General features: G+C 42.7%; 1 protein-coding gene across 4 annotated transcripts in view; it reads right to left on the reverse strand.

The window, feature by feature from the left end:
• LOC140194916 (interleukin-11 receptor subunit alpha-like) overlaps window positions 1-26,079 on the reverse strand; it is a 125,630-nt gene that overhangs the window by 97,509 nt on the left and 2,042 nt on the right. Inside the window, exon 1 of one of the 4 annotated variants that reach the window (XM_072252299.1) lies at window positions 12,538-12,632. The exons of the other annotated variants lie outside the window; for them this stretch is intronic. The gene's annotated coding sequence lies outside the window, so the exon portion shown is untranslated. Of the gene's footprint in view, window positions 1-12,537; window positions 12,633-26,079 lie in introns of those variants that run through there. 4 annotated transcript variants of the gene reach the window in all.

Here is a 26,079-nt window from a genome sequence, read left to right on the forward strand (position 1 = left end):
CTAACTTTTTTTTGTGTATTAATATCTCTTGTAAAGTTATATTGCAACAGTGTATCAGTGCCTATATGGTTTACCTTTTGTATACTAATTCAATAAAAAGATTTAAAAAGAAAGAAAGAAAGAACATGCACAAGAGCTACAGGATCCTAACAGTTTTTGGTAGTTAACGTCTGATTAATTTAATTTCAGATTAGTTTATTATACAGAAAGCGGCGGATATAGCCCAGTCCATGATAGGCAAAGCCCTCTCCACCACTGAGTACCAAGAGGAGGAATTTCTTCAGACAGAAGGTGGTGAATCTGTGGAATTCATTGCCACAGACGACGGTGGAGGCCAAATCATTGGGTATACTTAAAGCAGAGGTTGATAGTATCTTGACTAGTAAGGGCGTCAAAGGTTACAGGTAAAAGATAGAAGAAAGGGGTTGAGATTGATAATAAATCAGCCATGATGGAATGGTAGATCAGATTCATGGGCCAAATGGCCTAATTCTGTTGCTATGTCTTATGGCCAACTATATGGCTTAAGGATTTTCGCTTAAGTTAAGTTTCAGCCTCTAGAACAGGTACACTCAATATCATCACATAAGAGTAGCGGACAGGTGGCAGCACTGCGAATTACACCCGGAAAGTTCCCCTCCAACTTCACATGGCACTCTTGACATTGAAACCTGACAATCCTTCCAAGCTCTACTGGAGCAATTTGTTGGAGATCCACTTAAATGAGACTGTGAAATTAATGTGACGGACAACAATGGTTCAAGGAGAAAGCTTTGCTTTCCCAATGCATTTCCTCCAGTCACCTTAAAATTATGCCGCCTGGTATTAGCCATTTCTACCCGACAGACTCTAACTATGCTTCTTATCATCTTATAAACTTCTTTCAAGTCACCTCTCATCCGCCTTCATTCCAAAGAGGAGAGCCCTAGCTCATTCAACCTTTCCTTATAAGATATGCTCTCTAATCCAGGCAGCATCCTGGTAAATCACCTCTACATCTCTCTGAAGCCTCCACATCCTTCCTATAATGAGGAGACCAGAACTGAACACAATGCTCCAAGTGTGGTCTAGCTATAGAATCTGATGGAGGATATAAAAGTTTCAGTGACAAGGTTGTGGGTTCAAGTTCCAAGCTGCATACTTGAGTAAATACTCTATACTGATGCTCTGTATTAGTACAGAGAGTGCTTCACTACGAGAGATGATCCCTTTCTGCAAACCTCCCAGCTGGCATAAAATCTCTATAGTGCCATCTGGAAAGCATAAGAACTCTCAAATTATTTTGATCAAAATTTGTCCTTCAGTCCGTTTGCTCGTAACGTGTCTTTTCGTACGATGTGGGTGATCACGGTCCTTCCGTGACCATGATTGTTCTTGGCAAAATTTTCTACAGGAGTGGTTTGCCATTGCCTACTTCTGGGCTGTGTCTTTACAAGATGGGTGACCCAGACCATTCTTCAGAGATTGTCTGTCTCGCATAACCAGGACTTGTGATATGCACCAGCTGCTCATACGACCATCCACCACCTCTCCCATGGCTTCTTGTGACCCTGATTTTGGTGGGGAGGGGGCACTAAGCAGATGCTACACCTTGTTCAAGGGTGACCTGCAGGCTAGCAGAGGAGGGAAGAAGTGCCTTACACCTCCTTTGCAGAGACATACCACCACTCTGCCATGCACTGTTTTGGTATTTGTCCCTCAGCAAATAATAAAAAAAAATTCATGTCCTTTTATGAAAATGCTGTTTGTGGAATGTGCCCTGCAAAAGTTGACACTGCTAGATTCATACATTATGTAAATGATTTGAGTTAGCTACAAACCACACTGGAATGCCCAAAGACTGAAGACAGACAGAGATGGTATACGGTTGGGTTGAGTTGTTCTTCAATCTCGGCAATTTACTTGCAAACGTTTCATCACCACGCGAGAAGACATCATCCACCAGCATGCTGTTAATTGTCTGTGTCCTCCGAATGCTTGGCCTTTACGTACTTTTCAGTTGGATGTCATTTCCAAAACTCAATTGTGATGTGCAGAGGAAATCTTGTGGCTGATTGATTGTGTGGTGAATGTCATGTCTTGTGGTTTGGAATTTTGCCCGCATCGGCTCACAACTAGGATCGAGGTCTACGTGCTTGCTTACAGAACTGTTCACGGAAAACTACGCTTCGAGGAATTCGCTTGCATGCCGCGTGTTTGCTTGCACCATGACTGTCACTGATGCCCTGCCAACTTTGTGCCCCTCTCGATCTTCATCTGTAGAAACTAGGGAGAGTTGGTCACGCCACTTGATAGGGATAACTTTCTCTCAGCTTGGCCGACATAATACTTGTGACAGTCCCCACATTGGATTTTGTAAACCACATTGGCCTTGTCTAATAGCTTGGCTTGTTCTTTCGGTCTGCAAACTACTCTCTTCAATGTTGCTGTTGGCTTGCGTGTGTTGAAATTCTATGTTGGAGCAGGTAGGCCATCATCTCGAGATATTTTGAATGTACAGAGGCCAACCCGTATAGTTTTATTATTGTCAACTTCGCCAATATGTAGCAATGAAAAGTTGTTGCTTTGCTACCAGAGACAGATCATGCAGATACTGCATTTATAATGACCATATTCTGCATTCCAATTTCCATTCATTACCTTGATGTAATTCTGATAAACACAATAAGTTAATAAAAAGAAAACAGAATATAGTGTTGCAATTATAGAGAAGGTGTAGAGCAGATAAACAAATGTAGGAGCCATGGTGAGATATATTGTAAAAATCAAGCATTTATCATTTAGTGCATGACAGATCCATTAGCAAGTCCAATAACATGGAATCTCTTCCAGTAAGATGGTGGTGTAATCAGATACAGCAGCTTCTACAGGACTAACTAAAAGTGTTATTGTTCTAAATGCATTTGTCATGATCGCGAGAAGCTGCTGGACATTAAGAACTTAAAGTACTGCAGGACTACCTCATCCGCAAGTTGCTCATTGGTATAGAAACTGAAGGAGCTGGGCTTGGTGTGGATCATGCTGCTGCCTGCGTCAAAGAGGCGTTGGTGCACGACGGGAGTGTGCTGTCGAACAGCGAGTGATTGCCTTAGTCACTTTGCTTGTGATGGCAAGACTTTGTTGGGCACTGGTAATGTGAAATGCTGCAAGTTCGGATCACTGTTTTGTTGGCAGGGAGCGGGCCGCGGGCCAGATGCCGGGGGAAGCTGCATGGCCTTGGTTGTAGCAAGCACTAGGCCTCAAACCACGGTGTCATTGTTTGCAGCCGCCCAGGAGAGAAATGCTGGATCCGGTGCGGTCCACCGGAGGTGGTGTGGCATGGCATCCATGCTGGAGTGAATGCAGCCCTCTAGTGTTCACTCAGCAAAAGATTAGATGTATTGTGTTCAACTGCAGACTGCTACAACATTCATGGAATCGGGGACTTGGACTATATTTTTTAGTGCATAGCTGTATTTTACTGCTGTCTTATATGTGCTATATGCATCTTGTGCTGTGAATGACTATTGTTATTGTATTTTGCACTTTGGCCCTGGAGTAATGCTGGTCCATTTGGCTGTATTCATGTACGGTTGAATGACAATTAAACTTGAACTTTTGTGGGCCAATTGCAGGGTTTTGTAGTGCAGTGGTTAAGATGTTTGCCACACAGCAAGAAGCCCCAGACTGATCCTGGGCAGGAACATAAATTTGGGTGGGACGACAGCATGGTGATTACAGCACCAGCGACCCAGGTCCAATTCCTGCATCCGCCTGTGAAAGTCTGTACATTCCCCCACACATTCCAGAGACTGGCAGGTTAGCAGGCTAGGTGGGCGGCATGGGCCCCGATGGGTTGGGAGGGCCTATTACCATGCTGCATCTCTAAATTAAAACGTGAATAGAACCTGTCCTTGTGTCTGGTAGTTTAGCTTAAGTCGTGCTCTCAGGCATTTAGCATCTGGGCGAGGGTGGCAAAAGAAAACAGCAAGTGTGGGAGGGCTCTTAAGTATATAGTTTGCTATCCTGAGCCAGCAAGTGTAGACAAAATAAGAGGGAAGTAATTTAAGAATATTTATATTTTTAACTAATTGCCTTTCAGCTGTCACAAAAGAATTACAGACAGCTATTTTGAAAAACAATATGCCTGTACTGTCTCTCTAAAGACCTCTTTACTTTAAACACTCAGTTCCCACACCCACAAGAAACAGGATTTTAAGTTCACTCAGCCAACTTCACCATCCAACAAAGTCAATGTTGACTCTCTCTCTCTCTCTCTCTCTCTACTTTCCCACCATATTCTTACATGCACAACAAATTTTAAAAGGAGACACTTGCATGTATCCATGAATGATAATAAATTATTGACAAATCAATGGTGGTGACGAATCAGCATACAGGAGAGAGATGGAAAATATGGCTGAATGGTGTCACCTCTCACTCAAAGTCAGCAAAACCAAGGAACTGATGAAACTAGAGGTCCATGAGCTAGTCCTCATCAGAGAATTGGAGGTGCAAAGGGTTAGCAACTTTAAAATCCTGGGTGTTACTATTTCAGAGGACCTAGCATGTAAATGCAATTGCAAAGAAAGTGTGGCTGAACCTCTGCTTCCTCAGTCCGGAGAGATTCAACACGACACCTAAAACTTTAACAAGCTTCTCTAGATGTGTCATGGAGACTGTATTGACTGGCTGCATCAGAGCCTGGTGTGGAAACACCAATGCCTTTGAACAGAAAATCCTACAAAAGATAGTGGATTCGACCCAGTACATCACAGGTAAAGCCCTCCCAAACACTGAGCACATCTACAGATGAAACGTTGTCATAGGAAAGCAGCGTCCATCGTCACAGATTCTCACCACTCAGGTCATGCTCTTCTCACTGCCACCATCAGGTAGAAGATCCAAGAGCCTCAGAACTCCCACCACCAGCTTCAGGAACAGTTACTACCCCTCAACCATCAGGCCCTTGATCAAAGGGGAAAACTACACTCCGTTGCCCAGCCATTGAGGTGCTCCCATCTCACTTTAAGGACTCTATCTTTTTCATTTCATGTTCTCATTACTTATTGCTAGTTATATTTTCATTTGCATGGCTTGTTGTCTTCTGCACGCTAGTTGATTATTCATTGATCTTGTTATAGTTACTATATTATAGATTTCCTGCAGGCAATGAATCTCAGTGTTGTATGTCACCATACATATGTTCTTTGATAATAAATTTACTTTTAAACAAAAAGACCTGGCTATGTGGCCAAAGATAGACAGGTTTACACAGAGAGCCATGAATAAAACAGTGATCATTAGACTGTGACTAATTCTCTCACAGCACAAGCAGACCAAGTAACAGATTGTTTAGCACCCAATAGCACCTTTTTAAAGATAAAAATAAGCAACAGATTGGTTTGCACGATCCGAGGTTTAAACACAAGAGATTCAGAATAACACAGACAATATGTTGGAGGAACTTATTATCTATGCAGAGGAGTAAGAAGTCGATGTTTCGGGCTGAGGCCCTTTAAAAGGACCCATGGATGAACTTCCTGATGAACGAGGTCACTTATGATGTGAAGCAGCAGGAAGGCTAAACAGGAAATGTTATTTTAATTTTTGGGGTCAGTACACGGGTCACATTTAAAACCAGGTGGCAAGGACAGTGTTCACACGACTTATCCCATTTATCTTCTGACCATTTAAATGAACACAAAAACAAATCAGACGTGTAATACTTCCTGCATGGATTTATCCAGTCAATATTCCGCAACCATCTGCATGCTCCAGTTTCCTCTCACAGTCCAAAGACATACCAGTGGGATAGTACTGTGTACAAGTCTTAGGCATATATGTATGGTTAGAGTGCCTAAGACTTCTGCACAGTACTGTAGTAATTTTAAGTACTGCACTGTACTGATGCCACAGAAAAATACAGAATTTTTGACATGTGAATAATGATAAACTGATTCTGATACAGGTCCCTACTATGGACTGTCAGTGGGAAGGGGACATCGAGAGAGGGGAGTCATGGTTGGGAAAAGGGGAAGGGAGAGGGGAGGGAGCAGGAAGCACCAGAGAATCATTCTGTAATGATCAATAAACCAATTATTTGGAATCAAACGACCTTGCCTGGTGTCTCAGGGATAAGTGTGTCTGCACCCACATACCCCCTGTCCCTGACATTCCTCTGCCACCTGTCCCACACCCCTCCCGTGGCAATCCACCCTCGCCATTCCCAACATCTTTTGCTCCTGCCAGATTTACAAACTAACTCTCCACTCCATGTCACCAAATAAGAGTTCTGTATATATACAGTACTGTGACCCTTGACCACATGGGTTTCTTCCAGGTGCTCCAGTTTCCTCCCATATTCCAAAAACATACAGGTTAGTAGGTTCATTGGGAACATGGAAACATGAGTGCAATGGTTTTTTCCCCCCTCTCTGTCATGATATATTGCACTGCACTGCTGCCGCAAAGACAACTAATTTCACGACATATGCTGGTGATAGTAAATCTGATTCTGAAGTGGGCAGCACAGTCTCGTTTGACTGGAAGAGACTGCTAGTGTTGTATCACCAAAAATAAATAATTAAGATACCAACTTGTTGCTCACGGTCGTGTACTGAGAGTTACAAGAGGAAAGAATAAACAAAGTAAAGAGAAAAAACAGTGAGGCCATGGTCATCTCATACAAAACTAGCTCAGACTCAAAGGACAAGAAGACATGACACGATAACTACTAGCCATAAAGAAGCCAGATTCACGTGGCAATATATCTGCAGCAGGAGAATTAAGAAGCTTCTGGAAAAATACTGAAGCAGCTACACCACAATTACTGGAAAATTCACTGAATAATTGCACACACATTGATGATTAAATCAAAATGCAAGCAAGAATAAGGGAGATTAAACTATGAGAAAGGTAAAAATGTTACATTTTAATCCACTGGTAATTAGCCACTGTAAATTGCCACTAGGGTGACAAGGGAATGATGGGATTTGCATCAATGGTGCTTGATGGCCGATGAGGATATAATGAGCCAAGGCCTGTTAATGTGCTACATGATGCGATGAATGTTACTTGCCACTTATTGACGTCCAGATTAGTGTTAGTACGTTGTGGTCATGCTACACTGCCGTTGGAAACATGTGACGCTTGCAGGGTGCCGCCAGCACATCCTCAGACGTTGTTGGTCGTTGATACAAATGACACATTTCACTGTATGTTTCAATGTACATGTGACAAATGAAGTTAATCTTTCCCTTTGAAAGATAGGCACATGAATGAAAGAAAAATAGAGGGTTATAGGCTATGTAGGTGGCAAGAGTTAGTTCGATCATGGAGCAGGTTAAAAGATCAGTAAAACATTATCGACCAAAGTGCCTGAATCGTGATGTACTGTTCCACATTCTGTTGTGTAGTCGTAAGCAAACATTCCCATGTCAGCTTATGATGAAAGAAAGATGAGTGAACCCAGGACATTGCCCTATTGAACTCCTGCGGCGATGTCCTGTAGTTGGGGTGACTGACAAACAACCACTCATATTAAGAGCATAAGAGGTTCTGCAAATGTTGGAATGCAGAAGAGTACAGCACAGGGGCAGGCCATTTGGCCCACAATGTTGTGCTGAAACAGCTGAAAAGCAAATCAAAAATGCCCAAATACAAATCCCTCCTACCTACACCATGTCCATATCCCTCCATCTTCATTACATCCATGTGCCTATCCAAACATCTTAAAAGCCTCTAATGTATTTGCCTCTACCATCATACAAGGCAGCGCATTCCAGGCATCCACCACGGAGTAAAAGAAAAACTTACCCCTCACCACCCCCTTCAATGTATCCCTCTCCCACCTTCAATGCATGCCCTCTGGTATTAAAGCACTCCAGCGTGTGGTGAAAACTGCCCAGCGGATTATCCGCACCCAATTGCCCAGCATTGAGAACATCTACCATAAACGCTGCCTGAGCAGGGCGAAAAGCATTATCAAGGATGCATCTCACCCTAACCATGGACTTTTTACTCTCCTCCCATCCAGTAGGCGCTACAGGAGCCTCCACTCCTGCACCAGCAGGCACAGGAAGAGCTTCTTCCCTGAGGCTGTGACCCTGCTGAACCTCACATCACAGCGCTAAACAGTATTGCACCCGTATTGTACTGTCTCAGTACGTCTACATTTGTGTGCTGTAGCATTTTTTTTTTAATTCGCAGTTATTTTGCAAATAACACTATTCTTTGCATTTCTGGTCAGATGCTAAATGCATTTCATCAGCTTTGTATCTGTACTCGGCACAATGACAATAAAGTTGAATCTAATCTAATCGAATTAGACATTTCAACCCTGGGAAACAGATACAGATACTCTCAGTCCACTCAATCTATGCCTCTCAATCTAGTAAACCTCTATCAGATGCTCCAGAGAAAATAACTCAATTTATCCAGTCTCTTGTCCTTTAAACCAGGCAGCATCCCGGCAAACCTCTTCTACTGCTCTCCTAAGCCTCATCATCCTTCCTAAAGTGGGATGACCAGAACTGTATGCAATACCTCAGGAAGCTTGAGCAACATACACAAAATGCCGGAGGAACTCAGCAAGTAAGGTAGCATTCATTCAATGCTTCACGCTGAAAGTCTTCATCAGAAATGGAAAGGAAGGGAGCGAAAGCCATAATAAAAAGTCGTGGGGAGGGATGGTTATATTAAATGTAGGAGTACCTAATAAACGAGTGTAATCTGTGGTACATTGTACACTGGTTTTGTCAGTCTATGTGCGTAGTTTTAAGTTGAAAAAAAGAGATCTACTGTGAATGCCCACAAGAAAATGAATCTCAAGGTTAATAATGGTGATGTATATGGTGCCGTCCTTTTTACCTACCATGGGAGTTCTCTGGGGTCATTTTGGTAGCAGTATACATTCCACCTCAGGCCAATGTCAATCAGGCTTTAGATAATCTGAGCAATGGGATCAACACGCACGAAACAGCGCACCCTAACGCCCTCACCATCATTTTGGGAGATTTTAACCAGGCCAGTCTGAAAAAAATCACTAACCAATTACCATCAACAGATCACTTGCAATATCAGAGGAAACAACACACTGGACCATTGCTACACCACCATCAAGAGTGCCTATTGTGCTACTCCACGCCCTCACTTCAGGAAGTCTGATCACCTGGCTGTACTTCTACTCCCTGAGTATAGGCAGAGACTGAAGATCGCAGCACCAGCAGTGAGGACCAAGAAGATATGGACAAGGGAAGCACAGGAGTGCCTACAGGATTGCTTTGAATAAGTGGACTGGACTGTATTCAAGGATTCACATTTGAATCCAGATGAGTATGCTGCAGTTGTTACCAACTTCACTAAAACCTGTGTGGATGAGTGTGTGCCTACAAAGACATTGTACATTCCCAAACCAAAAGCCGTGGATGAACCAGGAGATACGTGGTCTGCTGAAGGCTAGATCTGTGGCATTCAAGTCTGGCGACCCAGACCTGTACCAGAAATCCAGGTATGATTTGCGGAGGGCTATTTCAAGGGTAAAGAGACCATTTCAAACGAGGTTGGAAGCGACATCGGAAGTACGACAGCTCTGGCAGGGTTTGCAAGACATTACTTCCGACAAAGTGAAACCCAATAGCATGCTTCACTACCAGATGAACTCATCGCCTTCAACGCCCACTTTGAAAGGGAGAATATAACTACAGCTGTGAAGATCCCTGCTGCACCTGATGACCCTGTGATCTCTGTCTCAGAGGCCGATGTTAGACTGTCTTTAAAGAGAGTGAACTCTCACAAGGCAGAAGGTCCCGATGGAGTACCTGGTAAGGTTCTGAAAACCTGTGCCAACCAACTAGCGGGAGTATTCAAAGACATTTTCAACCTCTCACTGCTATGGGCGGAAGTTGCCACTTGCTTCAAAAGGCAACAATTATACCAGTGCCTAAAAAGAATAATGTGGGGTGCCTTAATGACTACTGCCCAGTAGCACTCACATCAACAGTGATGAAATGCTTTGAGAGGTTGGTCATGACTAGACTAAACTGCCTCTGCAAGGACATGGACCCATTGCAATTTGCCGATCACAATAGGTCAACGGCAGATGCAATCTCAATAGCTCTCCACATGGCTTTAGACCACCTGGACAACACAAACATCTATGTCAGGATGCTGTTCATCGACTATAGCTCAGCATTTAAAACCATCATTCCCACAATTCTGATTGAGAAGTTGCAGAACCCGGGCCTCTGTACCTCCCTCTGCAATTGGATCCTCAGCTTCCTAACCGGAAGACCACAATCTGTGTGGACTGGTGATAACATCTCCTCCTCACTGATGATCAACACTGGTGCACCTCAGGGGTGTGTGCTTAGCCCACTGCTCTACTCTCTATATACACGACAGTGTGGCTAAGCATAGCTCCAATACCATCTATAAATTTGCTGACAATACAACCATTGTTGGTAGAATCTCAGGTGGTGATGAGAGGGTGAGATATGCCAACTAGTGGAGTGGTGTCACAGCAACAACCTGGCACTCAACGTCAGTAAGATGAAAGAGCTGATTGTGGACTTCAGGAAGGGTAAGACGAAGGAACACATACCAAACCTCATAGAGGGATCAGAAGTGGAGAGAGTGAGCAGTTTTAAGTTCCTGGGTGTCAAGATCTCTGAGGATCTAACCTGGTCCCAACATATCGACATAGTTATAGAGAAGGCAAGACAGCAGCTATACTTTATTAGGAGTTTAAAGAGATTTGGCATGTCAACCAATACAATCAAGAACTTCTATAGATGTACCGTGGAGAGAATTCTGACAGGTTGCATCACTGTCTGGTATGGAGGGGCTACTGCACATGACTGAAAGAAGCTGCAGAGGGTTGTATATTTAGACAGCGCCATCTTGGGTACTAGCCTACAAAGCACCCAGGACATCTTCAAGGAGTGGTGTCTTAGAAAGGCAGCATCCATTATTAAGGACCTCCAGCACCCAGGGCATGCCTTTTTCTCACTGCTTACCATCAGGTAGGAGGTACAGAAGCCCGAATAGACACACTCAGCGATTCAGGAACAGCTTCTTCCCCTCTGCTATCCGATTCCTAAATGGACACTGAACCCTTGGACACTACCTCACTTTTTTAAATATACAGTATTTCAGTTTTTTGCACGTTTATATATACGTATATTGTAATTGATTTTATTTATTTATTTATTAATTAATTAATTGATTAATTAATTAATTAATTAATTATGGATTGCATTGAACTGCTGCTGCTAAGCTAACAAATTTCATGTCACATGCCGGTGATAATAAACCTGATTCTGATTCACATATTTTGATAATAAATTTACCTTGAACTTTTGAAACTTCGAACTTTGGTATGACTTTGATATAATGCTGTAACAAACACCATTAATAAAGATATGCCATTTTCAAAAGGATTACATTTGACAGCTCTGCCTGGTAACAGCCTTCGAAAGGAGCAACGCTGAAGAGGTCACCAACTCGACAACATCTGTCCTTATAATTTTATTACACACAGCATGACATTTCCCGGAAAGGAGCTTCGATGTTCACTGTTATTTATAAAATTAACTTACATCCACTGACGATGAAATGGATCAGGTAGCAATTAATCTCTCTGCATCGACATCGTGCACATTCAGAAAATAAACTATCATGCAGTGCCCTTCAAGCAAATGGTGGTTTAGCACAGGAAAGTAATTTTAATGGAAGATCATGTCTCAGTGAGAACAGATGGTGTCAAATACATTTATCCATTGGTGCATATTCTGTCATTTCAATGATGGCCACAATCATTGCACTAAACAATACCTCTCATTGCAAGCCAAAGCAGCAGCCATTCCTTACAAAGTGCACACAGCCACACCACAAAACTGCAAAAATCAAACTAACAGATGAGAAATTGCAGGAACATATGTCCAATGCAGAAAGGGCTATAAAATGTAAATGAAATTTCATCAGAAAACTTAATTAGTAAACTGCACAAGAACAAGTTAAGAAACCAGTCCTGAGGAAGGGTTTCGACCCAAAAAGTTGACTGCTTATTCTTTTCCAAAGATGCTGCCTGACCTGCTGAGTTCCTCCAGCATTTTGTGTGCATTACTCAAGAAAAATCCTAGTTTGTAGATCTGTAGAGAATTGTAAACTTAGCTGCACCATGAGCACCAGCCTCTGCAGTATCCAGGACATCGTCAAGGAACAATGCCTCAAAAAGGCGCCGTCCTTCAGTAGTGACCCCCATCACTCAGGTCATGCTCATTGCTACCATCAGGAAGGAGAGTATAGCACACAGAGCAATACAGCACAGGAACAGGCCACTTGGCCCACAATATTGTGCCAAAACAGCTGCAAAGTAAATCAAAAACACCCAAACACTAATCCCTCCTACCTACACCACGTCCATTTCCCTCCATGTGCCTATCCAAATGTCCCTTTAAAGCCTCTACCACCATACCAGGCAGAGCATTCCAGGCATCTATAACTCTAAGTAAAAAACATATCCCTCACATTCCTCTTCAGCCTACCCCCTCTTACCTTCAATTCTTGTCCTCTGGCATTTGAGGTAAAGAAGCCTGAAGGCACACACTCAATGATTCAAGAACAGCTTCTCCCCTCTACCATCCCATCCATTTTCTAAATGGACATTGAATCCATGAACACTACCTCACTACTTGTTTATTTCTATCTTTGCACTACTTATTTAATTTAACTATAATGTATACAAATTGATAAATACTCAACCATAAAAAATAATAAACAGGCAAAATGTCAAATTTGCTGGCTGTTTAACTTGTCTATACTGCTCTTGGCAAATGGATAATTGCCTTTTAAAAATTAACTTTGTACACTAGTACAAGGACATCTGGTTTATTTTGCAATTTTACATGAAAATAATAAAGTACAGGTACCCTTCCAGGAAAGGGACTTTAGTCAAATAGCTCGAATTTAATTGTCACAAACACGAGAGAGTCTGCAGATGCTGGAAGTCTGAGCAACACACACAAAATGCTGGAGGAAATCAGATCAGGCTGCATCTATGGAAAAGAGTAAACAGTCAACATTTCCGGCCGAGACCCTTCATCAGCTCTGAATTTAATTGTACTCGATTTATAGTCTGCATTAAAAAAAAGTAAAAGTTTGGATTTATTTGTCACATGTACATCAAAACATACAGTAAAATGCATCGTTTTTGTCAAACCATCAAACCATCCACATTCAAATTGTTTGCAACAAACCAAATTGTGCTGGACAACCTGCAAGTTTTGCCATGTTTCTGGTGCCAATGTAGCTTGCCCACAATTTACTAACCCTAGCCCGTACGTTGTTGGACTGTGGGCAGAAACTGGAGCACTGGAGCATCCGGAGGAACTTACGTGGTCATGTGGAGAATATACAAACTCCACATCTACAGCTGTGGGACTTGAACCCTGATCAGGACATGTCCCTGAATGAAGCACGTCCATTTTGCACAGCAGACAATAGACTGCAGATGCTGGAATGGAGCAAAAAAAGCACGACTGGGGGAAAACTCAACAAATCATGCAGCATCTGAGGCAGCAAAGGACTAGCAGATGTTTCTAGGACCCTGATGCAGGGTCTCCCAAATATTATCTATCTCTCTGCTTCCCGTGTGGCCCACTAAGATCCCCCAGCAGTTTGATTTTTCTTCTAGATCTTGCACAGTAATGTGCTAAAAATTGACCTTTTTTAAAAAAAAAACCGAAGGGAATGAAAGTGGACACAGCCTAGGAATAGAAGGGGTGTCCTTTTAGAACAGAGATGAGGAGGAATGACTTTAGCCAGAGACTGGTGGATCTGTGGAATTCTTTGCCACAGGCAGCTGTGGAGACCAAGTCTTTGCACAGAGGTTGGTAGATTCTTGATGGTGAGAGCATGAAAGGATACAGGGAGAAGACAGGAGATTGGGGCTAAGAAAAATGGGTCAGCAGCGGTGAAATGGCGGAGCAGACTCGATGGGCTTCTGCACGGAACAGGTACTAAACACTAGCTTTTAAAACAAAAACTAAGTGCAACTGCATCAGATACTGTGACTGGCTGAGTTCTTCCAGCATTTCGTGTGCGCTTGACCAAGCAGCTCTGGCAAACTGAAGTCAAAAAGGAAACCATCCAAGAGAAGCCACAATTAAACAAATAAAAATCTTTAATTAGTAGATTCTCATGTTGCACGGAATCAAATGGTTCTAGTGAGACTAAAGCACAAGTTCCAAAAAGTAGACTGAAGCTTAATAATCATTAAAGTTGCATATTGGATGAAATTAAAAGCTTTGCATTTTTGAAAAGGTGAAAATAAACCTTTTTCCAATATTTTGCATTTTCTATGAACACTATGTTAGAAAACGGTACCACATATGTTATGTATACTGTTGTTAGAAGATAAGCCTGCAGTTAATTAATGAACTTCCTCTCCATCACGAGATCAGGAAAAGAGAATAGCCTCTGCATACATCCCCCTTCCCAAATTCTCCCAATAAAGAAACATATTCGTTTACAAGACCTGGATAGCGTCCACATTTGGCCGGCACCAGGAATGCTGCACATTTATAACTCATAGATTCCGATTTAGTTTGAAAGTTCACAAATGGAAGTGAGGAGAAATAAACAGAAATTACCCAACACACAAGCCGCCCTGGCCAGGAGCCCTCAGAAATATCTGTGGCAGTCTTAACTTTAAAAAAAAACAGACCACTGGGCTTTCAGGCTTTTGGAAGGGAACACACACAATATTCTGGAGGAACTTAGCAGCTCAGATCCATCTATGGAGAGGAATAAATAGTCGACACTTTGGGCCAATAGCCTTCGTCAGGGCTGGAAAGTGAGGGGGCAGAATCCAGAATAAGAAGGTGCAAGGGGTGAGGGGAAGGAGTACAAGCTGACAGGTGATAGGTGAAGCTAGGTGAGGGGAAGGTGGGCGAGTGAGGGGGGGGCTGAAGTGAGAAGCTGGGAGATATGTGTAAGGGGTTTTGGCTGAGAGGCATACGAATGATGAAGTCTTTCAAACACATTGGGAATCATTATTTAACTGAACTTGAAAGATTATATTGTCTGCACATTCCTCTTTGAAAGTCACATAGAGGTGAGCAATTAAAAGATATTCTCCATGTAACCACTTAAAGTTAACGAGGGATGAACGATAAATGTTAAGTTACCACAGATTTAAAATCGTTGTTACATATGTTAGCCATAGAAGGCTCTACAATGGGTAGTCAAAACTGCTCAACATGTCTCAGGCACCAACCTACCTGCCATCAAGGACATGTATACAGAAGGTGCTGGAAAAGGGCCAGTAACATCATGAAGGATCCCACCCACCCTGCTCATGGACTGTTTGTCTCAGTCCCATCAGGGAGGAAGCGATGTGGCAGCCATGCCAGGACTACCAGACCCAAAGGCATTTACTTTCCCCAAGCAACAACACCTCCAGCCACTAACTAACCCCCACCACCGATACTTCATCCCTTACTGTCAGTCACCCAACGTACAGACACTCCTGTGCTTTGCGTCACTTTATGGACATACAATCTATGTATACAAGCTTTCTTATGTATTTACATTTATTGTGTAATTTTATTATTGTATTCTTTATTTTATTGTGTCTTTTTTTGGCACTGCATCAAATCCAGAGTAACAATTTCATTTCTCTGTTACACTTGTGTACTGGAAATGGCATTAAATGATCTGGAATTTATCTTCAGCTGGTGCCTCCAAAGTAAACTACTGGCTACCATCCTATATAACTCACCTCCAATTTCCATGCTGAATTCAGCATTTACTCAGCAGTTAGACTGAATGCAGCTTTTTCCCCCTGCCTTTCAGTCTCATCCATGGATACTGTCACAGGGAACTAACGCACCCAACCCCTGAATCAGGCACAAAGGGCAGTAAAGGAAGATGGCAGGGAACATCTTCACTCAGAGGATAGCAAGAGTGTGGGAAAAGCTGCCAGTGGAAGTAGTGGATGCAGGTTTGCTATCCACATTGAAGAGAAATTTGGGCATGTACAGTACTGTGCCAAATTCTTAGGCATATATAGCTTGGGTGCCGAAGACTTTTCACAGTACCGTAATGGTCAACATGGAGTAGAGAGCGAGTTTGTGAATCCAGCAGGAGCAAAAGATTTTGGGAATGGCAAGGGTGGAGCACCGTGGGAGGGGTGTGGGACAGATGGCAGAGGAGTGCTGGGAGCAGGGAGGAATGGTATGGGTGCAGACAAACCCAGCCCTGAGACACCAGGCAAGGTCATTTGATTCTTAACAGTTGTTTATTGATCATTACGGAATGCCTCTCTGGTGTTTCCCACCCCTCCACTCTCTCTTCCCCTTTTTCCCCAACTATGATTCCCCTCTCCCTATCCCCGTCCCACTCTCAGTCCACAAAAGAGACCCATATCAGAATCAGGTTCATCATCACTCACATATGTCATGATTTTTTTTTGGGCACCAGAGTACAGTGCAATACATAAAATTACTACAATGCTACAAAATGTGCCCAAGACTCTTACACAGTATTGCACATGGCTGGAAGGGATGTGGAGGGCTATGGTCCAGGTGCAGGTCAATGGAAAATAGGCAGAATAATAGTTCAGCATGGACTAGATGAGCCAAGGGGTCTGTTTCTGTGCTGTAGTGCTCTATGGTTCTACATATCCCACCCATAATTTTATGTTTTAAATTAAATTTCTATTCTTTAACACTTTATATTAAGAATTTTTTTCCAAGGCAGAACAGTTCTTAAATGCCTCTAGTTATCAGCGACATTGAATTACTGTTCAAGTGCTCTTGATGATAACTAGCTGTCAAAAAGCAGATAGAACATTCCAGAGACATGACCTGACGACCGGGTGCCCAAGGCCAAGTTTCCGTTTACATCCAGTCCCACGATGTGGGATGGCTCTCACATATGGAAGGTCAGATTGGCCTGATCTCCCTCTCTATATATAGAGCAGGTTAATATGGGCAAGTGTCCACTACTGGCAGTGAACCTGGGCAGTGGTTTGAATCCAGGATAATCAGACACTGTCCAGCTTTAAAAACTGAATCTGTAATTACAGCTTTAAGACAAGCAAACTGCAACTCATCAATCCCTAATATTTCAACAAGATTTGTTAACATGACAGGAAGTTCAAGGAACAACCAGCAAGTAACCAAAAACAAATAAAAAGGCGCTGCTACATTCTATGGGTGTGGAAGCAGGAGGAAAAAGGAAAGGGATGTCAAAATTAGTTTTGTTTATAAGTTTCTTCAATATCACTAAATTTACAAAACGCTAAACTCTTTTTAAACTAAAGTATCAGAAAGAATGTTTTCATCCATACGCTTTGATTCTACGGTTCATGTTCTCAGTATTATTTTATTTGCACAATTTATCTTCTTTTGCACGTAGGTTGTTTGTCAGTCTTTAAGTATAGTTTTCCATAAATTCTATTGTATTGCTTTATTTTCCTGTAAATGCCTGCAAAAAAAAATCTCAAGCTCATGTACAGCCACATATACCTTGATAATAAATTTACTTTGAGATTCAGATTTTCTAGTATTTATTAAAATTATGAAGCCTAATTGTTTGAAGCTTATTATGAAGCTTAATCAAAGTTGCTGTATCCAGGAACTTCATGAGAAAAGCTGTGCCACACAGTGACCTTGGCACAATTAAAAAGCAATGGCGTTTTCCTGCATTCTTCCCAGTCCCAATGAAGGATCTCAGCCCAAAAAGGCAACTCTTTATAGATGTTGCCTACCCTGTGAGTTCCTCCAGTAGGTTGTGAGAGCGTGTGTTGCTCAACATTTCAAGCATCTGCAGAATCTCTTGTTTATGAAAAAGCACTATATTAACCATGATGTAAAGCCAATTTACAGACACATTATGCTTCCAGCTGTACTTACCCTAGGGTACGTGACCTAGCACCCCCTTTGTAAACTTGCTGTATTTACTAATACAGATTAAATTGCCAAGGAAGAACTGCTTCTCCGCTTCAATCATATTAACCAAAGCATATCCATATGCAACCACATAGCATAGAACATAGAAAATAACCTGTGCAGCACAGAACAGGCCCTTTGGCTAAAAATACTGAGCCAAACTAAATAAACTTGTAATTAAATACCTAACTAAACTAATCCTTACGACCTAGACAATGTCTATTCTCTGCACAGTCATGTGCTTACCAAAGCCCCTCATATTCCAGGCACCCATCAACGTGTAAAAAATCTTGCCTCTCACATCTCCTTTGAACTTACCCTCGCTCACCCTCAGTGCATGTCCTCTAGTATTAGGCATTTCAACCATAGGAAAAAGATACCAGTTGTCTATTCTATCTTTGCCTTTCTAATCTTATGAACCTTATGCAGCTTTGCTACGGTGGAGGAACTACCACATGGAACATCCCCCCAAGCATACAGGATTGACCTCTGGCAACAAACAGAAGCCAGAACCCCACCGAACAATACAGTGCAAGACCCCACAGAAACATTGCCAGATGGGGCACTGCTTGACAGACGGAAGTGGTGCACTCTCAACAGAGTGAGAGCGGGAGTTTGCAGGACGGGAGACAATGTGGTGAAGTGGGGTTTAAAGACCAGCGAATCCTGTGAGTGTGGCGAAAGTGCAGAATATTGAGCACGTTCTGCGCAACTGCCCACTCTCACCTGATTTAGCTGATACTAACCTGCTCAACATCAACCAAACAACACCAGAGTGGCTGGCTGTCTGGTGTGACAAGCTATGATGATGATCTTATAAACCTCCCCTCAACCTCTGCTGCACCAAAGAAAGCAACGCAGGTTTGTCTAACCTCTTCCTTAGCACATGCCCACTCATCCAGGCAGTATCCTGGTAAATCTCTTCCGCAAACACGAGGAAATCTGCAGATGCTGGAATTTCAAGCAACACACATAAAAGTTGCTGGTAAACGCAGCAGGTCAGGCAGCATCTATAGGAAGAAGTACAGTCGACGTTTCGGGCTGACACCCTTCGTCAGGACTAACTGAAAGAAGAGATAGTAAGAGATTTGAAAGTGGGAGGGGGAGGGAGAGATCCAAAATGATAGGAGAAGACAGGAGGGGGAAGGATGGAGCCAAGAGCTGGACAGTTGATTGGCAAAAGGGATATGAGAGGATCATGGGACAGGAGGCATAACCTCTTCTGCATCTCTCTAAAGCCCCTACATGCTTCCTATAATGGGTCAATCAGAAATGAATGCAGTAGTCTAGATGTGGCCTAACTACAGTTTTATGAATCTACAACATAACCTCAAGACTTTTGAACTCAGTGCCTTGACTGATAAAGGCAAGCGTGCCATGTGCTTTCTTCCTCGCTACCTATGCCACGTGCTAGTGAGTACAGAAACAGGAAGATCATACAGTTTAACACATGGCTGAGGAGTTGATGCGGGAAGGTGGACTCAAATCTTTGGATCATTGGGCTCTCTACCAGGGAAGGTGGGACCTGTACAGAAGGGACGGTTTTCACGTGAACTGCAGGGAGAACTAATACCTAGAGGAGAGGTTTGCTAGTGCTGCAAGGGGTGGGATTTAAACTAGAGTTGCAGGGGTTAGGGAACCAGAGCACCGCAACAGATAGTGGAGAAGGGTGTTGTTAAACCGAAATAAAAAGTCAGGAATCAAAAGGTCGAGCATGGTGGGACTAATGTTCTGAGCTGCATACATTTTAATACAAGGAGTATTGTAGGAAAGGTGGATGAGCTCAGGGAAATTATGACATTGTACCCATCGGTGAGACTTGGATGCAAGAGGGGCAGGACTGGCAGCTCAATGTACAAGATTTCATTGTTTTAGACATGATAGAATGGGGGAGAGTGAGGGGGATGGGGGGGCATTACTATTCAGGGAAAATATCACAGCATTGCTCAGTCAGGGCAGACTGGAGAGCTCATCTTGTGAGGCATTATGACTAGAACTGAGAAATAAAAAAGGTATGGTCACATTAATGGGATTATATTGTGGACCACTCAACAGTCCACAGGATTTAGAGGAGTAAATCCGTAGAAAGATCATAGACCGTTGCAAGAAACGTTTTGTAAGGCTGTGATAGTAAGCGATTTTAACTTTCCACAGATTTACTGTAAAAAGGCTGGATGGGAAAAAGTTTGTCAAGTGTGTTCAGGTAAGTTTCCTTAATCAGTACATAGAGGTCCCAAATAGAGAGACTGTGATACCACCTTCCATTAGGAAATGAGATAGGGCAGGTGACAGAAGTTTGTGGAGAGGAACACTGCATCTGCGATTATAATGCCATTAGTTTTAAGGTAATTATGAAAAAGAATAGATTTTGTCCAAGGGTTGAAATTCTAAATTAGAAAAAGGCCAATTCTGAATGCATCAGAAAGCATCTGGCAAGTGTGGAATGGGACAGATTGTTTTCTGACAAAGGTAAATGTGAGGCCTCTAAAATTGATATTTTGAGAGTACAGGAGTTTATATGGCACTGTCAGAATAAAAGGCAAGGATTACAGGTGTAGGCAACCTTGGTTTTGAGAGGTAATGAGGTCCTGGTTAAGAAGAAGGTGGTGCATAGCAGGTATAGGCAGGCAGGAACAAATGAGGTACTTCAGGAGTATAAGATGCAATAGAGTGCAGAGGAGATTTACAAAGATGTTACCTGGATTGGAGAACATCCCTTGTGAGAATAGGTTGAGTGAACTTCTGTGAAGGTGGTAGAGGCAGATACAATAGGGTCTTTTAAGAGACTCTTAGATAGGCACATGGAGCTTAGAAAAATAGAGGGCTATGCGCTAGGGAAATTCTAGGCAGCTTCTAGAGTAGGTTACCTGGTCGGCACAACATTGTGGGCCGAAGGGCCTGTAACGTGCGGTAAATTTTCTATGTTTCTAAGAAATGCAAGAGAACACTTAAGGAGGGTATCAGGAGGACCATTCAGGATAGGTCTTACACGGTGAGTGACAGGGCACTGAGAAGTACGGTAGAGCAGAGGGATCTGGGAGTACGGATATATTACTCCTTGAAAGTGACATCAGAGGCAGATAAGGTCGTTAAAGCTTTTGGCACAACGCCCTTCATAAATCAATGTATTGAGTACAAGAATCAGGATGCTATGTTGAAAATTGTGCAAGATGTTGGCAAAACCTAATGGAGATGTAAATAAAATTGAAAGAGTGCAGATAAAATTTATAGGGATGTTGCCAGGGCTTGAGGACCTGAGTTATGGGGAAAGGTTGAATAGGTTAGAACTTTATTGCCTAGGACATAGAAGATTGAGGGGAGATTTGACAGAGTATAAAAATTATGAGCAGAGTAAATAGAGTAAATGCAAGTAGGCTTTTTCCATTGAGGCTGGATGGAACTACAAATAGAGGTCATGGGTTAAGGGTGAAAGGTGAAATGTTCATGAGGGGGAGCTTCTTCACTCAGAGGGTGGTGAGAGTGTGGAACGAGCGGCCAGCAGAAGTGTTGGACACAGTCAATTTCAACGTTTAACAGAAATGTTGATCGGTACAGGGTCGGTATCAACAGTTAAGGGAAATTTTGATAGGTACATGGATGGGAGGAGTGTGGAGGGTTATGGTCCAGGTGCAGGTCGATAGGATTAGGCAGATTAATAGCGTGGCACAGACTCGATGGGCTGAAGGGCCTGTTTCTGTGCTGCAGTATTCTATGATTCTTTACCAACCTATCAACTTGCAGAGCCACTTTGAAGGAGCTATGGACGTGGACCCCAAGATCCCTCTGCTCATCAACACTGTTAAGGGTCTTGCCATTAACTGTGTGTATTTTTCCTCTACGTTTGATCTCCCAAAGTGTAACAATTCATATTTGGCCAGATTAAACTCCATCTACCATTTCCCTACCCATATATGCATCCTTCGCTAATCTTCTACATTATTCACAAGATAAATCTTTGTATTGTTTGTGATCTTACCAACAAACCCATCCACACTTCACGAACAACGGAGGTCCCAGTATGCAATCCTGTGGAACACCACTTGTAACAGACCTCCAGTCAGAATAAGTCCACTGCCCTGTATCCAATTTACATGTGTCAATTTACCCATGAATCTTAATCTTCTGGATGTGCCTCCCATGAGGGATCATATCAAACACCTTACTAAAATCCATGTAGTCAACATCCACAGCTCTGCCTTCAATCACCTCCTTCATGACTGTAAGATATGACTTGCCCTGCACAAAACCATGCTGACTGTACCCAAGGCAATTAGTACAAAGGATCAAGCAAGGCCAGTTAAATCAAAAGCAGTTTTATAATGCTAGTGTACTACAGGCTGAACGACTAACCAAATATCTTTGATATAATTTGATAATTAAGCTTTTGATGACACTATGTTGCTCCTTGAGTAATGAAATTTAAAGCTAATGTCGGGCTTTACTACTGAGCTGGTACTGCTTTTTGGCCATTTAGATGAAACGCTATACAAACAGCATTCACGCACAAAGCTTCTTTCACTACAATACAAATGCTCTTTCATAATCTGCACGTCTGGGAAAATATGGAAAACAGTTCTCAAGATAGACGGCCCCTCTTCTAATGCTAAAAAGTTTAAATATTAAGTTTAATGCATTCTGTGCAGACTAACGTCACCTGGAAAATTTTCAAAAGTTTGTTTCACACATGGTACTGTTTCATTGAACCAGACAAGGACAAAGTGTTCAAGGTCATTTTCACAGCTGGTAATTTTTCTAAAATTGATAAGGGGGTGGGAGGTAGAAGAGCACTGTGCACGGTCAATTGGCATGAAGTTGAATTACTAATTAAGACAAGACACAAACATGTGCTGAAAATCTGTTCAACACACACAAAATGCTGGAGGAAGTCAGCAGGCCAGGCAGCATCTATGGAAAAAAGTACAGTCCACATTTTGGGCCGAAACCCCTCAGTAGGACTGGAGAAAAAAGCTGAGGAGTAGATTTAAAAGATGGGTGGAGAGAAGAGAGAACCACCAGCTGAAGTTTCAATACAGTAACTAGTTCCCCCAGCCCCAAAGAAACTTTAGAATCAATTAAGGGTATGCTTGCAAACATTGCAGACAGATCTTACCTCAAATAAATCAACCTGGAGATAAACACAAGGAAATCTGCAGATGCTAGAAATTCAAGCAACACACACAAAAAATGCTGGTGAACGCAGCAGGCCAGGCAGCATCTACAAGAAAAGGTACAGTCGACGTTTTGGGCCGAGACCCTTCGTCAGGACTAACTGAAAGAAGAGATAGTAAGAGATTTGAAAGTGGGAGGGGGAGGGGGAGATCCGAAATGAATCTGAATTCAGAGCGAAATGAATACGCTCTGAAGTTTTTTGATAATTTTAAGCTCCAAATGCTGCGTTCACCAGCATTTTTTGTGTGTGGACCCTGGAGACAGAACAGCTTTAATGCACACAGAAAGATTACAAGTAGAAAGAGCAAATGATTGCTATATTTGCACTCAACCCCATACTGCCGTTTCATATAGCGGGTGGCCTCTACCTCAAGTATGCATTGCTACCTGATCTTAATGTTCTTCCACTCTGTTAAGATAGCCACCCTGTGGTATAATGACATCAGCACTCACTTCGAGGTGAGTGGTCCTGCGTTTGAATCCGACCGGCTCCTTGCACGCCGGGTCAAGCTAGCAACTCAGCCTTGTGTCAAATGCTATGGAAAGGGCAAAAAAAGGTACAACTTTGTTTGGATACAGAATTCTCTCAATTTCAACTTCTCATATTTACAAAGACTGAGCATCCCTGCTGCATGGGTAACAGAACTTCAAGCAGAGCTGGATATCCAAGATGTGAGGAACAATATTTTTATTTATTTATTTTATTCAGTAATAGAGAGCAGAGTAGGCCCTCCCAGCCCTTCGAGCCACACTGCCCTAGCAACTGCCATTAACCTTAATCACGGGCAATTTTTAATGACCAATTAAGCTACACGATACATCTTTAGACTGGGAGGAAACCGGAGGACTCAGAGAAAACACATGCATTCCACGGGAAGGTCATTCAGAGACTCCTCACAGAACAGTGCCAGAACTGAACTCCAAATTTTCTGGGTGCCCCAAGTTGTAATGATGTCGTGCTAACCGCTCGGCTACTATAGCCCCTTATCAACATTGTCGGAATCAGAATCAGGTTTATTATCACCGGCGTGCATCGTGAAATTTGTTAACTTAGCAGCAGCTGTTCAATGCAATACATAAAATAGCAGATAAAAAATAAAATAATAAGTAAATCAATTGCAGTATATGTATATTGAAAAGATTAAAAATTAAGCAAAAAACAGAAATAATACACATTAAAAAAGTGAAGTAGTGTTCACAGATTCAATGTCCATTTAGGAATCGGATGGCAGAGGGGAAGAAGCTGTTCCTGAATCGCTGAGTGTGTGCCTTCGGGCTTCTGTACCTTCTCCCTGATGGTAACTGTGAGAAAAGAGCATGCCCTGAGTGCTGGAGGTCCTTAATAATGGACACTGCCTTTTTGAGACACCGCTCCTTGAAGATGTCCTGGGTACTTTGCAGGCCAGTTCCCAAAATGGAGCCGACTAAATTTACAACCCTCTGCAGCTTCTTTCAGTCCTGTGCAGTAGCTTCCCCTCCCCCATACCAGACAGTGACGCAGCCTGTCAGAATGCTCTCCATGGTACATCTATAGAAGTTTTTGAGTGTATTTGTTGACATGCCAAATCTCTTCAAACTCCTAATGAAGTATAGCCACTGTCTTGCCTTCTTTATAACTGCATCGATATGTTGGGACCAGATTAGATCTTCAGAGATCTTGACATCCAGGGACTTGAAACTGCTCACTCTCTCCACTTCTCATCCCTCTATGAGGACCCAATTTCCCTCAGGATCAATAAAGTATGTCTATCTATGGTATGAGTTCCTTTGTCTTACCCTTCTGGAAGTCCACAATCAGCTCTTTTGTCTTACTGACATTGAGTGCAAGGTTGTTGCTGCGGCACCACTCCACTAGTTGACATACCTCGCTTCTGTACGCCCTCTCATCACCACCTGAGATTCTACCAACAATCAGCAAATTTATACATGGTAGTTGAACTATGTCTAGCCACACAGTTATGGGTATATAGAGAGTAGAGCAGTGGGCTAAGCACACACCCCTGAGGTGCGCCGGTGTTGACCGTCAGCAAGGAGGAGATATTATCACCAATCTGCAGATTGTGGTCTTCTGATAGGAAGTTGAGGAATCAATTGCAGAGGGAGGTACAGAGTTCCAGGTTCTTTAACTTCTCAATCAGGATTGTGGGAATGACGGTGTTAAATGCTGAGCTATAGTCGATGAACAGCATCCTGACATAGGTGTTTGTATTGTCCAGGTGATCTAAGGCCGTGTGAACAGCCATTGAGATTGCATCTGCCATTGACCTATCACGACGATAGGCAAATTGCAATGGGTCCAGGTCCTGGCTGAGGCAGGAGTTCAGTCTAGTCATGACCAATTTCTCAAAGCATTTCATCACTGTAGATGTTTGCACTACCGGGTGATAGTCATTAAGGCAGCTCACATTATTCTCCTTAGGCACTGGTATAATTGTTGCCTTTTTGAAGCAAATGGGAGCTTCCGCCCATAGCAGTGAGAGATTGAAAATTATTCCTCATTGCTGCCAAAACATAGTGGAGTACATGTCTGACAAAGCTTAATCAAGTTATAACAATTTTTGAAAAAACACCAGTTATACTAGAACTAGAATCATAAAGCCATTGGAAAGTACAGCACAGAAACAGGCCCTTTGGCCCATCTAGTCTGTGCCAGGCCATTTAAACTGCCTACTCCCAGTGACCAGCACCATTAGCAGCATCTAGATACCCCTGCCATCCATGTACCTGTCCAATCATCTCTTAAACATTGAAATCAAGCTCACATACACCACTTGTGGTGGCAGCTCATTCCACACTCTCATGGCCCTCTGAGTGAAGTAGTTTCCCCTTAAGCTTTTCACCTTTCACCCTTAACCCATGACCTCTAGTTGCAGTCTCATCCAACCTCAGTGGAAAAAAGCCTGCTTGCATTATCCTATCTATACTCCTCATGATTTTATATAGCTGAATGGAAAAGAGATTCAAGTATCTTGCA

This window comes from Mobula birostris, chromosome 3 (assembly GCF_030028105.1).
Source record: "Mobula birostris isolate sMobBir1 chromosome 3, sMobBir1.hap1, whole genome shotgun sequence".
Lineage (NCBI taxonomy): Eukaryota > Metazoa > Chordata > Chondrichthyes > Myliobatiformes > Myliobatidae > Mobula > Mobula birostris.